This window comes from Coregonus lavaretus (genome assembly GCF_964263955.1).
Source record: "Coregonus lavaretus genome assembly, chromosome: 36".
Classification (NCBI taxonomy): Eukaryota; Metazoa; Chordata; class Actinopteri; order Salmoniformes; family Salmonidae; genus Coregonus; species Coregonus lavaretus.
The window spans coordinates 25,881,721-25,896,954 of NC_140023.1; positions in this window are offsets into that span (position 1 = coordinate 25,881,721).

The following is a 15,234-nucleotide window of genomic DNA, read 5'->3' on the forward strand; positions in this document are numbered from 1 at the left end:
CAAAAAGCTCTATTTTTGCCTCATCAGACCACATGACCTTCTCCCATTCCTCCTCTGGATCATCCAGATGGTCATTGGCAAACTTCAGACGGGCCTGGACATGCGCTGGCTTGAGCAGGGGGACCTTACGTGCACTGCAGGATTTTAATCCATGACGGCGTAGTGTGTTACTAATGGTTTTCTTTGAGACTGTGGTCCCAGCTCTCTTCAGGTCATTGACCAGGTCCTGCCATGTAGTTCTGGGCTGATCCCTCACCTTCCTCATGATCATTGATGCCCCACGAGGTGAGATCTTGCATGGAGCCCCAGACCGAGGGTGATTGACCGTCATCTTGAACTTCTTCCATTTTCTAATAATTGTGCCAACAGTTGTTGCCTTCTCACCAAGCTGCTTGCCTATTGTCCTGTAGCCCATCCCAGCCTTCTGCAGGTCTACAATTTTATCCCTGATGTCCTTACACAGCTCTCTGGTCTTGGCCATTGTGGAGAGGTTGGAGTCTGTTTGATTGAATGTTTGGACAGGTGTCTTTTATACAGGCAACGAGTTCAAACAGGTGCAGTTAATACAGGTAATGAGTGGAGAACAGGAGGGCTTCTTAAAGAAAAACGAACAGGTCTGTGAGAGCCGGAATTCTTACTGGTTGGTAGGTGATCAAATACTTATGTCATGCAAAAAATGAAAATGAAATACTTAAAAATCATACAATGTGATTTTCTGGATTTTTGTTTTAGATTCCGTCTCTCACAGTTGAAGTGTACCTATGATAAAAATGACAGACCTCTACATGTTTTGTAAGTAGGAAAACCTGCAAAATCGGCAGTGTATAAAATACTTGTTCTCCCCACTGTATATACCATTTTATAAATAGTATACAGTGCATTCGGAAAGTATTCAGACACCTTGACTTTTTCCACATTTTGTTACGTTACAACCTTATTCTAAAATTGATAAAATTATTTTTTCCCCTCATCAATCTACACACAATACCCCATAATGACAAAGCAATAATAGGTTTTTAGAAATGTTTGCAAATGTATTAAAAATGAAAAACCGATACTTTATTTACATAAATATTCAGACCCTTTGCTATGACACTCGAAATTGAGCTCAGGTGCATCCTGTTTCCATTGATCATCCTCAGTGGTGGAAAAGTTCCCAATGATCATACTTGAGTAAAAGTAAAGATACCTTAAAAGAAAATGACAAAAGTAAAAGTCACCCAGTAAAATTCTACTTGAGTAAAAATCTAAAAGTATTTGGTTTAAAATATACTTCAATATCAAAAGTAAATGTAATTACTAAAATATACTTAAGTTCAAACTCCTTATATTAAGCAAACCAGACAGCAACATTTTCTTGTTTGTAAAATTTACGGATAGCCAGAGGCACACATTCAACATTAAGACATGATTTACAAATGAAGCATGTGTGTTTAGCGAGTCCGCCAGATCAGAGGCAGTAGGGATGACCAGGAATGTTCTGGTGATAAGTTCGTGAATCTGACCATTTTCCTTTCTTGCTAAGCATTCAAAATGTAACGAGTACTTTTGGGTGTCAAGGAAAATGTATGGAGTAAAAAGTACAATATTTTCTTAAGGAATGTTGTGAAGTAAAAGTAAAATTAGTCACAAATATAATTAGTAAAGTACAGTTACCCCAAAAAACTACTTAAGTAGTACTTTAAACTATTTTTACTTAAGTGCTTTACACCACTGATCATCCTTGAGATGTTTCTACAACTTGATTGGAGTCCACCTGTGGTAAATTCAATTGATTGGACATGATTTGGAAAGGCACACACCTGTCTATATAAGGACCCACAGTTGACAGTGCATGTCAGTGCAAAAACCAAGCCATGAGGTCGAAGGAATTGTCCGTAGAGCTCCGAGACAGGATTGTGTTTAGGCACAGATCTGGGGAAGGGTATCAAAAACTGTCTGCAGCATTGAGGGTCACCAAGAACACAGTGGCCTCCATCATTATTAAATGGAAGAAGTTTGGAACCACCAATTCACTTCCTAGAGCTGGCAGCCTGGCCAAACTGAGCAATCGGGGGAGAAGGGTCTTGTTCAGGCAGCTGACCAAGAACCCGATGGTCACTCTGACAGAGCTCCAGAGTTCCTCTGTGGAGATGGTAGAACCTTCCGGAAGGACAACCATCTCTGCAGCACTCCACCAATCAGGCCTTTGTGGTAGAGTGGCCAGACGGAAGCCACTACTCAGTAAAAGGCACATGAAAGCCCGCTTGGAGTTTGCCAAAAGGCACCTAAATGACTCTCAGACCATGAGAAACAAGATTCTCTGGTCTGATGAAACCAAGATTGAACTCTTTGGACTGAATGCCAAGCGTCACGTCTGGAGGAAACCTGGCACCATCCCTACGGTGAAGCATGGTGGTGACAGCATCATTTTGTGTGGCAGGGACTGGGGGACTAGTCAGGATTGAGGGAAAGATGAACGGAGCAAAGTACAAAGAGATCCTTGATGAAAACCTGCTCCAGAGCACTCAGGACCTCAGACTGGGTTGAAGGTTCACCTTCCAACAGGACAACGACCCTAAGCACACAGCCAAGACAACGCAGGAGTGGCTTCGGGACAAGTCTCTGAATGTCCTTGAGTGGCCCAGCCAGAGCCCGGACTTGAACCTGATCGAACATCTCTGGAGAGACCTGAAAATAGCTGTGCAGCGACGCTCCCCATCCAACCTGACAGAGCTTGAGAGGATCTGCAGAGAAGAATGGGAGAAACTCCTTAAATACAAGGGTGCCAAGCTTGTAGTGTCATACCCAAGAAGACTCGAGGCTGTAATCACTGCCAAGGTGCTTCAACAAAGTACTGAGTAAAGGGTCTGAATACTTACAATATGTAAATGTGATATTTCAGTATTTTATTTTTAATACATTTGCAAAAATGTCTCAACCTGTTTTTGCTTTGTCATTATGGGTTATTGTGTGTACGTTGATTATGGGAGAAAACGACTTAATCCATTTTAAAATAAGGCTGTAAAGTAACAAAAGGTGGAAAAAGTCAAGGGGTCTGAATACTTTCTAAATGCACTGTAATTGCTTGATATGATGACATTCTGCAAACCCGCTCCCCCTGTCGCCCCAAGATGAATGGTTTTGACCACTAAAGTTTTGCTTCACTACACACTCCACTGCTTTGATTGGTATTAAGTTAGCTAGAAACCATAAGTGTCTATCAAGATAATGAAAAGGCACCCGTGAAAGAAAATTCAAGGAACCTTATAGTTAAATGTCATTTGCGGCATGCATGATCATGAGCAAAGTCATTGTAGCCTATCATTACACTTCCCCTATGAGAACCACCCGCACAGGCTGACTTGGCTTTGCTGTACCGCAGCCGAAGCCTGCCAGCAGCCTACCTACAAAAGGTTGCACTGTGTTAATTGCAATGTAGAAAATGCATATCATTTCTATGGCGGATTCATGGGCTCAATTTATGGAAGATGCCAAAACTTGGAGATAACAATAGATGGCGAAGTCAAAGATAGGCCTGTGGTTTCCATTTGTGGCGAAGTTTCCCTAAATCAATGCTTATGTCAAATCCAGCTCCAGAACCAGCCATAGAGCCAGCTGGCTAATCTTTTGAATATGGTGTAGTTAAAACAAACCCAGCAACAACAGATAACATTAGCCAGCTAGATAAGGTTAGCAATCAATCAATCAAATGTATTTATAAAGCCCTTTTTACATCAGCAGATGTCACAAAGTGCTATACAGAAACACAGCCTAAAACCCCAAAAAGCAAGCAATGCAGATGTAGAAGCATTGTAGAAGATGGCTAGCTAGCTGAGGTTAGCAGCATGCAAGCTAGATACACTGAACGCTGTCAGTGCCTTATTTGTTGATGTTTATCAATCCACATGAAAATGTCCATACCCAATTCGTTAAGATGTATAAGTAGGCTTCGTCAGTTTTTGGAGGTGGAACCTAAACGTGCATTTCCTCTGGGGGGGAAGTTTAATTGCCAACACACCCTAGGAGTCAAATTATGTAGCTAATTTATTGAGAACATGGGTAATTTACTCTGAATATGACGTTAAACTGGAGATGGTCCTCCTTACATAGGCTTTTACATTACGCTACAACTTAAAACTGCAACCATAGCCATGTCAAGAAAAGCTAGCCGCAGTTTTTGTTCACTTAAAATGTCAGTCTTGTTGGTTCGCTAGCTAAAGTTATACAACAGTCATAATATGAATTCTAGCTAGCTACTCTGCTAACAAAAGGACGTCCTGAGGGCAATTAGGCACTTCTAAATATCAGAAATATCTCAAGGAAGTCATTGTTGATAGGAACACATCCATCAGAGCATTAAGAGGAATAATATACCACTACTTACAAAATGCCAAAGCAAAGTCAGTCACAAAAGAGAAAAAGCAACTATCAGCATTAAAAAGTGATTGTACACTTTTTAGCCAACTTTACATTAGTTCTGTGATGGAAACCTGGATGACTTTTTCTCTCATGGAAATAACCCATGTCCTGCAGCCCTTTCAAATAACGGAATGCTTAACTTGCCATTACAAAAATCGACTCCCACCATCTCAGATTGTTCTGAAATTGTTTCTGTTGTTAGCATTCCTACAACATTATTTTGTTGAAATATAATTTAATCTCTGGGAAATTTAACTAATTGATTGCACCCAAATTGACCATTTTTATTGCTAGTTACTATATTTATTGAAAATTATATGAATACTAACATCTGATTTGGACCAAACTTTTTTCTATCAATGAGTTAGACATGGTCAAAAGCCACCCACAGATCCTCCAATCCCACCTGAACAACGAGTATATTGTATCAGTTCTCGGTGTCTGACAAGTAGTATGGAGATACAGCTTGGAGTATTGTTTCTTTGTCCTATGTAATGTATTCCCAGTGAATTTGGTGATGGGTTTTTTCCCCCCTGTTCAGAGAAATGTGTCATTGAAGTTGTTAGGTTTATGTTCTACATCATGATATTACCAGGTTCTGACTAATACATGGTGGTGTTCCATTTATTTTTATTTTGTTTAAGAATCCCCCCCTGCCTAAGTGTTAAAGGGATAGGTCACTCAAATTACAAAATTACATTGGTTTCCTTACCCTGTAAGCAGTCTATGGACAAGGTATGACAGCAATCCATGCATTGGTTTTGTTGTCCACTGCTTCAAATGCTAAGCAAAGGGGCTTGAGGTTACCTGGCTCTCCTTGCAACAGGGCTGCTTCAATGCCCAGATCAGATGCATCAGTTTGGACTGTAAAAAGTTGCTCAAAGTCAGGGCTCTGTAGAAATGACTCTCTACACAACAAGTCCTTCAAACCCAGGAAACCTTCTTCACGTGCTTCAGTCCACTGTACCTTGGTGGGTCTGTTCTTCTTTGTCAGGTCAGTAGGAACAGCTGTGCGGGCTGAACAGTTGGGCACAAACCATCTATACTACCCCACTAGCCCCAGGAATGACTTCACCCCAGCTTTGGTGCGAGGTCTCTCGGCATACTTGATTGCTTCAACTTTCCCAGCTTGAGGCCGTATCACCCCCTTCCCCAGTACAAAACCCAGGTACTTGGACTCTTCTTTGGTCAAGGCACACTTGTCAGGGCGGATGGTCAACCCTGCTGCCTTGATTCTAGACTGCACCTCTATGCTATTCCCAGCTGTTGCTGTCATCAAGGTATGCTGCTGCAAATGACTCTGTCCCACTGAGAACTCTGTCCATCATCCTCAGAAACGTCGCAGGAGCCCCATGAAACCCAAAAGGTCAAACTTGAACTGGTAGTGGCCAAAAGTGGTCCTGAAGGTAGTCTGCTGTCAGGAGTCAACGGGACCTGTCAATATGCCTTACAGAGTTCAAGGGTACTCCGGGAACGTGCACCTCCAAGTCTGTCCACCAGGTCATCCATCCTCTGCATGGGATAGAAGTCACGCTTACACACTGTTGAGCTTCCTAAAGTCAAGACAAAACCTTAGGGTACCATCTTTCTTCGGGACCAGGATGACTGGGCTGCGCCACTTACTGAATGATGACTCTACCACATCCATACCCTTCATCTCCAACTCCTCCTTCAACACTTTCAACAGGATCTCCGGCACCCGGTAGATAGGCTGATATGGTGTCGTATCAACTCTGTCCTCCCCAACGTGTCCATGAATAGTTCATTGGGCAGACACCTGAAGAAGTTCCCGTTTCTTCTCCCCCGACAGATGCTCCAGGTCAAGCTCCTTCCCTTGCTCCTGTCCAGGTAGGTACTGCTCCGCGGGCTCCTCTTCTTCCTCCACCTCTCGGATGTAGAGGGCATGGGCAGTTGGTGCTTCTGTTTCAGGGCGTGGGTGCCACTTCTTCAACATGTTGACATGGAAGGTCTGCAGTGGTACCCTGCGCTCTGGAATTTTGATTTCATAGGTCACCTGACCCATCTTCCGCTTGACCTGGTAAGGGCCATGCCACTTTGCCAACAATTTGTGCTCTGATGTTAGCAACAGGACCTCCTCACCAGGGTCAAAGCTTCATTCTCTTGCTCGACGATCATACCACTTCAACAGGTTCTCCCGTGCTATGGCTGTCGACTTCATGAGCTGCTCTCTCAGGTTTATCCCCTGTGGCTTGTCCGGCTCCTCCTAGCTCTCCCTCAGCATGTCCAAGGGACCTCTGACCTGGTGGGCATACAGCAGCTCAAAAGGTGAGAAACCCATGGAGCTCCGCGGCACCCCACGGTAGGCAAATAGGAGGAAGGGCAGCCACTTGTCTCAGTCCTTGCCTGTTTCAGAGACAAACTTTCTCAACATACCTTTGAGGGTAGCGTTAAAGCGTTCTTCGAGACCATCAGTCTGAGGGTGGAAAGGCGTGCTTCTGACTCTTAATCACTAACCGCTAATAGACCTGGGATTTTTATTTTTATTTATTTAACCTTTATTTAACCAGGAAGGGCTCATTGAGATTTAAAATCTCTTTTTCAAGAGCGTCCTGGCCAAGATAGGCAGCACCAAGTCATTACAAAAAATTACAGACAGACAACATGAAAAACTACAAGTAATCTAGTAAAAACCATTCATGAATTCACAAGAGTATAACAATATCAAAAACAGCAAATTAAAAACATTGACAGGTCAGGGAATCAGCCTCAAAATCCTTCATCAGAGATTTAAAAACACCAATCGGGACAAGTTCTTCCAGTTTAAAATTATTTTGTAAGGTGTTCCAAGACGATGGCGCAGAGTACATAAAAGACCTTTTACCAAATTCAGTTCGGACATTTGGAACAGTTAGCAGGATAAAGTCCAGTGAACGAAGAGAGTACCCACCACATTTCTGAACAATAAAAATGCCCAAATAAAAAGGTAGTAAACCCAAAATGGCTTTGTAAATAAAAGTATACCAGTGACTGAGCCTACGAGTGACTAGAGAAGGCCAGCCAACCCTGGTATACAAAGTACAGTGGTGCGTAAGGGTTTTACAGTTTAAAATAAATCTCAAAGTACCATGATAAAGAGTGTCAATTGATCTCAAACACTGAGCGGAAGCATTCATATATAAAATATCCCCATAGTCTAGTAAAGGCATAAATGTAGCTGATACTAGCCTCCTTCTGGCTTCAAAAGAAAAACAGGCCTTATTCCTAAAATAAAATCCCAATTTCAGCTTCAATTTTTTTGTAAGTTGTTGAATATGCAATTTAAAAGAGAGGCCGTCATCAATTAGAATTCCAAGATATTTATATGAGGTTACAACCTCAATCTCCTTGCCCTGACAGGTAGTAACAGGTGAAAGGTTCAGAGGTCTATTTCTTGCATTAGAAAACACCATTAGTTTAGTTTTGTCAGTATTGAGGATAAGCTTCAATTGACACAAGGTATGTTGAACAGTATAAAAAGCAGTTTGCAAGTTCTGGAAAGCTTTTGTAAGAGATGAGGCACAACAGTAAATAACAGTATCATCAGCATAAAAATGAAGTTGTGCATTTTGGACATTTTTGTCTAAATCATTAATATAAATAGTGAATAAGAGAGGACCAAGTACAGAGCCCTGGGGCACACCATTCAGGACAGACAATTTAACAGACATAAGCCCATCAAATTGAGTGCACTGAGTTCTATCAGACAGATAGTTAGCAAACCATGCAACTGCATGCTCCGAAAGACCTACACTCAACAATCTCTGCCTTAGTATAGCATGATCAACTGTATCAAAAGCCTTAGAGAGATCAATAAAAAGTGAGACACAGTGCTGTTTTTTGTCAAGGGCTTCAGTGATATCATTTAAAACCTTCATGGCTGCTGTAATTGTGCTATGCTTCTTCCTGAAGCCCGATTGATACATTGATAAAATAGAGTTAGTAAATAAAAACTCTTTTAGCTGTTCACTTACAAGGGTTTCAAGTATTTTCACCAGGGGTGACAGCTTTGAGATTGGCCTATAATTATTTAAAAGAGTTGGATCTCCCCCTTTTAAAAGTGGTAGGACAAATGCTGATTTCCAGATCTTTGGAATTTCATTACATTCCAAGGTTAGATTGAACAGATATGTAAGTGAGAAGGGATAAGGTACGACTCATGAAATTGGGACCTTGGTCAGTCAAACCTCCTTGGATGCCTACTTGGGAGTAAAACCTGAGCATGGCTGTAGCTACCTGCTTAACTGTCACTTCTCTTAGTGGGCAGGCTTCAGGATATCTGGTAGCATAGTCGCAAATGACTAAGATGAATCTATTCCCTGACTGGCTTCTCTTTACAGGTAGGGCTGTTGCGGTGACTGTATTACCGCCACATCGGCGGTCACGAGTCATGAAGACAGTCAAATTCCACGTGACCGTTTAGTCATGGTAATTAGGCTTCTCCAAGCTCTGATGCTGCTGATGGTCATTAGTTGCCTACCAAACCTGCTAACTGCCTGGTACTCAGCACTCTATTGTCCCTCTAATCAATCACTCTGACATCAATGCAAATGTATCGAAAATCTAATCAAACACTTCATGAGAGCCCATGAGCTCATGTTGCGCAACATTTCTATAGGCTATGCAATTGCGCAAGAAAACAGAGTGATGGCCTCTATTAAAAAGAGGAGGATCCCATCAGCTTTCTATAGGCTAGGCCTACTATATTTCTTTCTCAACTTTCCTAATATTAAGCAAATATTAAGCATATTTCTTATCTTTACAACAGGAGTATAGCCTACCTGGCTGTCATGAAAATGAACGACATGAAAAGCGTTCTGCATTCACTATTTAAGTGCAGAGATGACGTGTTTTTTTCCCCTGCCCCTGTTTCGAGACAGGTGCATGATAATGGTCCATTCTAAATCAAAACAAATTTCACACATATATTATTTAGTATATGTAAAGACAAGATTAAATCAAGAGTAGCCTGATGGGTGACAATATTAGCCTATCACTTGTGAAATATATATTATCACTTGGGAATGATGCCCAGCTTAAGGCAAGAAACAAAGCCTTTTAAAAATTATTTTTTACTTTTTCTAATCATAGACTACACCTCATGTAGCCTAGCTCATAGGCCTATATGTTTTTGATAAGGTTTGTATCACAACTAAAGTGGCCAAATGACTTCTTATAATTAAGCACATTAATGCGCTTTACAATGGGTGTAGAGCCTAACTGGTGTCCTTAAGCAGCACGTGAGTTTCAAGTTTTAGACGGCCATGTATATGTGCTTTCTTGAGCACGGGGACCTTGCGGGCGCTGCAGGATTTCAGTCCTTCACGGCGTAGTGTGTTACCAATTGTTTTCTTGGTGACTATGGTCCCAGCTGCCTTGAGATCATTGACAAGATCCTCCCGTGTAGTTCTAGGCTGATTCCTCACCGTTCTCATGATCATTGCAACTCCACGAGGTGAGATCTTGCATGGAACCCCAGGCCGAGGGAGATTGACAGTTCTTTTGTGTTTCTTCCATTTGCGAATAATCGCACCAATTGTTGTCACCTTCTCACCAAGCTGCTTGGAGATGGTCTTGTAGCCCATTCCAGCCTTGTGTAGGTCTACAATCTTGTCCCTGACATCCTTGGAGAGCTCTTTGGTCTTGGCCATGGTGGAGAGTTTGGAATCTGATTGATTGATTGCTTCTGTGGACAGGTGTCTTTTATACAGGTAACAAGCTGAGATTAGGAGCACTCCCTTTAAGAGTGTGCTCCTAATCTCAGCTCATTACCTGTATAAAAGACACCTGGGAGCCAGAAATCTTTCTGATTGAGAGGGGGTCAAATACTTATTTCCCTCATTAAAATGCAAATCAATTTATAACATTTTTTTCTCATTTTGTCTGTCATAGTTGACGTGTACCTATGATGAAAATTACAGTCCTCTCTCATCTTTTTAAGTGGGAGAACTTGCACAATTGGTGGCTGACTAAATACTTTTTTTCCCCACTGTAGGAGGCAGCTTCGGAGGAAGTTGTGACAGTTCATCATCTCCAGCACCACCCTAAATCAACATACAGTACCAGTCAAAAGTTTGGACACACCTACTCATTCAAGGGTTTTTCTTTACTTTTACTATTTTCTACATTATAGAATAATAGTGAAGACATCAAAACTATGAAATGACACATATGGAATCATGTAGTAACCAAATAAGTGTTAAGCAAATCAGATATATTTTAGATTGTTCAAAGTAGCCACCCTTTGCCCTGATGACAGCTTTGCACACTCTTGGCATTCTCTCAAGCAGCTTCATGAGGAATGCTTTTCCAACTGTCTTGAAGGAGTTTCCACAAATGCTGAGCACTTGTTGGCTGCTTTTCCTTCACTCTGCGGTCCAACTCATCCCAAACCATCTCAATTGGGTTGAGGTCGGGTGATTGTGGAGGCCAGGTCATCTGATGCAGCACTCCATCACTCTCCTTGGTCAAATAGCCCTTGCACAGCCTGGAGGTGTGTTTTGGGTCATTGTCCTGTTGAAAAACGAATTATAGTCCCATTAAGCTGCAGAATGCTGTGGTAGCCATGCTGGTTAAGTGTGACTTGAATTCTAAATAAATCACAGACAGTGTCACCAGCAAAGCACCCCCACACCATCACACCTCCTCCTCCATGCTTTATGGTGGGAACCACACATGCGAAGATCATCCGTTCACCTACTCTGCGTCTCACAAAGACACGGCGGTTGGAACCAAAAATCTCAAATTTGGACTCATCAGACCAAAGGACAGATTTCCACCAGTCTAATGTCCATTGCTCGTGTTTCATGGCCCAAGCAAGTCTCTTCTTCTTGTTGGTGTCCTTTAGTAGTGGTTTCTTTGCAGCAATTCGACCATGAAGGCCTGATTCACACAGTCTCCTCTGATCAGTTGATGTTGAGATGTGTCTGTTACTTGAACTCTGTGAAGCATTTATTTGGGCTGCAATCTGAGGAGCAGTTAACTCTAAGGAATTTATCCTCTGCAGCAGAGGTAACTCTGGGTCATCCTTTCCTGTTGCGGTCCTCATGAAAGCCAGTTTGGGGGGGGGGTTTGCGACTGCACTTGAATTTTCCAGATTGACTGACCTTCATGTCTTAAAGTAATGATGGACTGTCGTTTATCCTTGCAAATTTGAGCTGTTCTTGCCATAATATGGACTTGGTCTTTTACCAAATAGGGCTATCTTCTGTATAACCCCCCCCCCCCCCTCTTTGTCACAGCACAACTATTTGGCTCAAATGCATTAAGAAGAAAATACATTCCACAAATTAACTTTTGAGAAGGCACACCTGTTAATTGAAATGCATTCCAGGTGACTACCTCATGAAGCTGGTTGAGAGACTGCCAAGAATGTGCAAAGCTGTCATCAAGGCAAACGGTGGCTACTTTGAAGAATCTCAAATATAAAATATATTTTGATATGTTTAACACTTTTTTGGTTACTACATGATTCCATATGTGTTATTTAATAGTTTTGATGTCTTCACTATTATTCTACAATGTAGAAAATAGGAAAAATAAAGAAAAACCCTTGAATGTGTCCAAACCTTTGACTGGTACTGTATGTGAAAATGGCCATTTCTATGTTTTGTAGTAAAAAAGATAGAGGAAGATGAGTGTTTCCATTAAGAATTTACCCCCGTGTTTTACCCAAAAGGCTCAGACTTTTCTGTTTCCATCTACCCGGGCCGGCACCCGCGTCTCACTGGGCAATGCCTCCGGCGGAACTGCTCTCACTTGAGTTCAAAGCCAGGCCACTGGTACTTTTCAGCTGGCATTTACATGTTCCCTGCTGATCAAGTTTAGCCAGGTAGTCACTGTGCTTCTGCCTCTTCATTGCTTGCTCTTTGGGGTTTTAGGCTGGGTATCTGTAAAGCACTGTGATTGACTGTTGATCAGGGCTGTCCTGATTAACGTGAGACAATAGTCATGCATTTGTAACAAGAACAATGAGTGTTGTGTTTGTATATCCTTATTTTGCAAATGTGAATGTTTAGCTGATCTGGAGTGGACTACATTTGAATGTAAATTATTCGCTAGGATTACTAACATCCATAATTATTTATAACTACCATCTACATGCAATCCACCACCACTTTTCTAATAAACACTCCTCCTCAATCTATTGTACATGGAAAAAATGTTTTCTATGTATTTAAATATTCCCTTTTGTCAATAACAGCTTCTACACATTACGGCAACATGCTTGACTGAAAAAATCTTGAAACATCCCTTTAGACTTTATGGAGGTTATGTTGCCCATGTTTCCGGTGAGATATTCACTGTCCCACCCCTCCCCCATCCCTTTTCTCTCCCTCCCTCTCAGGATCGTGTTTGCAGACTTCCCAATTAACTTCTTAATTGTAGGTTCCCGTTAAATAGGGGTTCTTGATATAAAGTTTTAATTCAATGACATCTAAGATGAGAACGGCAGCCCCTATCCCTGAATACAGGGAGTTCAAAGCAACCTCACGTCCATCGCAGCACCTTCCACTCGCGGTGAGCGCCAATACCCAACATACTTGTCAGAAGCCAAGACAGTCACACAAAGGATGAAGGCAGTGGCTAAAAGGAAGAACTGCAGACATTGCACAAATAACAAGAGACCAAGGGTGAAGACACCCATTTCTGTCCAAAATGCCTGGTCTCTCTTTGTTTCACTGCAGAGGGGGACTGCTTCAAGATGTATCACGACCTTGGCAATCTATGGTCAAAGTGAAGAAAGCTGATCATATAAGTCTGGGATGTGAAACTAACACTGTCACTTGTAAATAGTTCAGTCTATTTCTATCTTTGTCACGCTCGTTGAAGGATGGGACGGACCAAGGCGCAGCGTGATATGCATACATGTTTATTTGAAACGAATAAACAACGACAAAACAACAAACTAAACGAAACGTGAAGTCCAAGGTACACAAACAACATACCTCACACGGAACAAGATCCCACAACTTAACGAGTGCCAATAGGCTGCCTAAGTATGATCCCCAATCAGAGACAACGAGTGACAGCTGCCTCTGATTTGGAACCACACCGGCCAACATAGAACTACACATCTAGATCACAACATAGACCTACACCACATAGGAAATACACACCCTGACTCAACAAATAAGAGTCCCCAGAGTCAGGGCGTGACAGTACCCCCCCCCCCCCAAAGGTGCGGACTCCGACCGCACAACCTTTACTTAACAGGGTAGGGGCCGGGTGGGCATTCCGCCTCGGAGGCGGATCCGGCTCCGGGCGTGACAACCACCTATTCTCCGCCTCCCTGTTGCGCCCCTGGTCTGGTCTAGACCTCGGCGCGCTGCTTCCCCTCTCCTTCCTCCCACTATACTCCAAGCCCTGTCTGGACCCTGGTGTGGGAGACCCCGAACCTGGAGAGGGGCTGACGTCTGGGTCTGGACTGGAGCCGCTGACCGGAGCTGGACCGGGCACCGGTGGAGCGGACTGCTCAGGCTCCGGACTGGAGCCGCTGACCGGATCTGGACTGGACCCCGGTGGAGCGGACTCCTCTGGCTCCGGAGTGGAGCCGCTGACCGGAGCAGGACTGGACCCCGGTGGAGTGGACTGCTCTGGCTCCGGACTGGAGCAGCTTACCGGAGCTGGATCAGGCACTGGTGGAGCGGACTACTCTGGCTCCGGACTGGAGCTGCTGACTGGTGCCGGACCAGGCACCGGTGGAACGGGCACGGGCCGTGCCGGACTGGACACACTCACCACTGGTCTGGTGCGAGGAGCAGGCACGGGCCGAACCGGACTAGGAACAGGCACCACTGGCTTGGTGCGAGGAGCAGAAACAGGCCGGGCCGGACTGGTGACGCGCACCACTGGCTTGGTGCGAGGGACAGGAACGGGCTGGACCGGGCTGGCGACGCGCACCACTGGCTTGGTGCGAGGGACAGGAACGGGCTGGACCGGGCTGGCGACGCGGACCACTGGCTTGGTGCGAGGGACAGGAACGGGCCGGGCTGGCGACGCGCACCACTGGCTTGGTGCGAGGAGCAGGAACGGGCCGGACCGGACTGCGAAGGCGGACTGGAGGTCTGGAGCGGAGAGCTGGCACAACCCGTCCTGGCTGGCTACCCACTTTCGCACTACACATGCGGGGCGCTGGCACAGGACGCACTGGGCTGTGCACGCGTACTGGCGATACAGTACGTAGAACTGGCGCAGGATATGCGGGACCGAGGAGGCATACTGGAGACCAGGAGCGTTGAGCCGGCACACCCCGTCCTGGCTGGATGCCCATCTTCGCACGGCACGTGCGTGGTGCTAGCACAGGACGTACAGGGCTGTGCCGGCACACTGGCGACACAGTACGTAGCTCCGCATAACACAGAGGCTGCCCAGTCACACGCCTCCTCGCGTGAGTACGGGGAGTTGGCTCTGCTCTAACACTAGGCTCCGCCAACCACCCTTTTAGCCCCCCCCCAAAAGTATCTTGGGGCTGTCTCTCTGGCTTCTTCCTCGGCCGGCGCCTTCTGCGTTGCCGTTGCTCCTCTCTATACCGCGCCTCCACTGTCTCCTCCCAAGGATGGCGATCCATCCCGGCCTGAATCTCCTCCCATGTCCAGGAACCCTTTCCTTCCAGGATCTCCTCCCATGTCCAGGCTGTCTGCTCCTGGACACGCTGCTTGGTCCTCGTTTGGTGGGATCTTCTGTCTCGGTCGTTGAAGGACGGGACGGACCAAGGCGCAGCGTGATATGCATACATGTTTATTTGAAACGAATAAACAACGACAAAACTAAACGAAACGTGAAGTCCAAGGTACACAAACAACATACCTCACACGGAACAAGATCCCACAACTT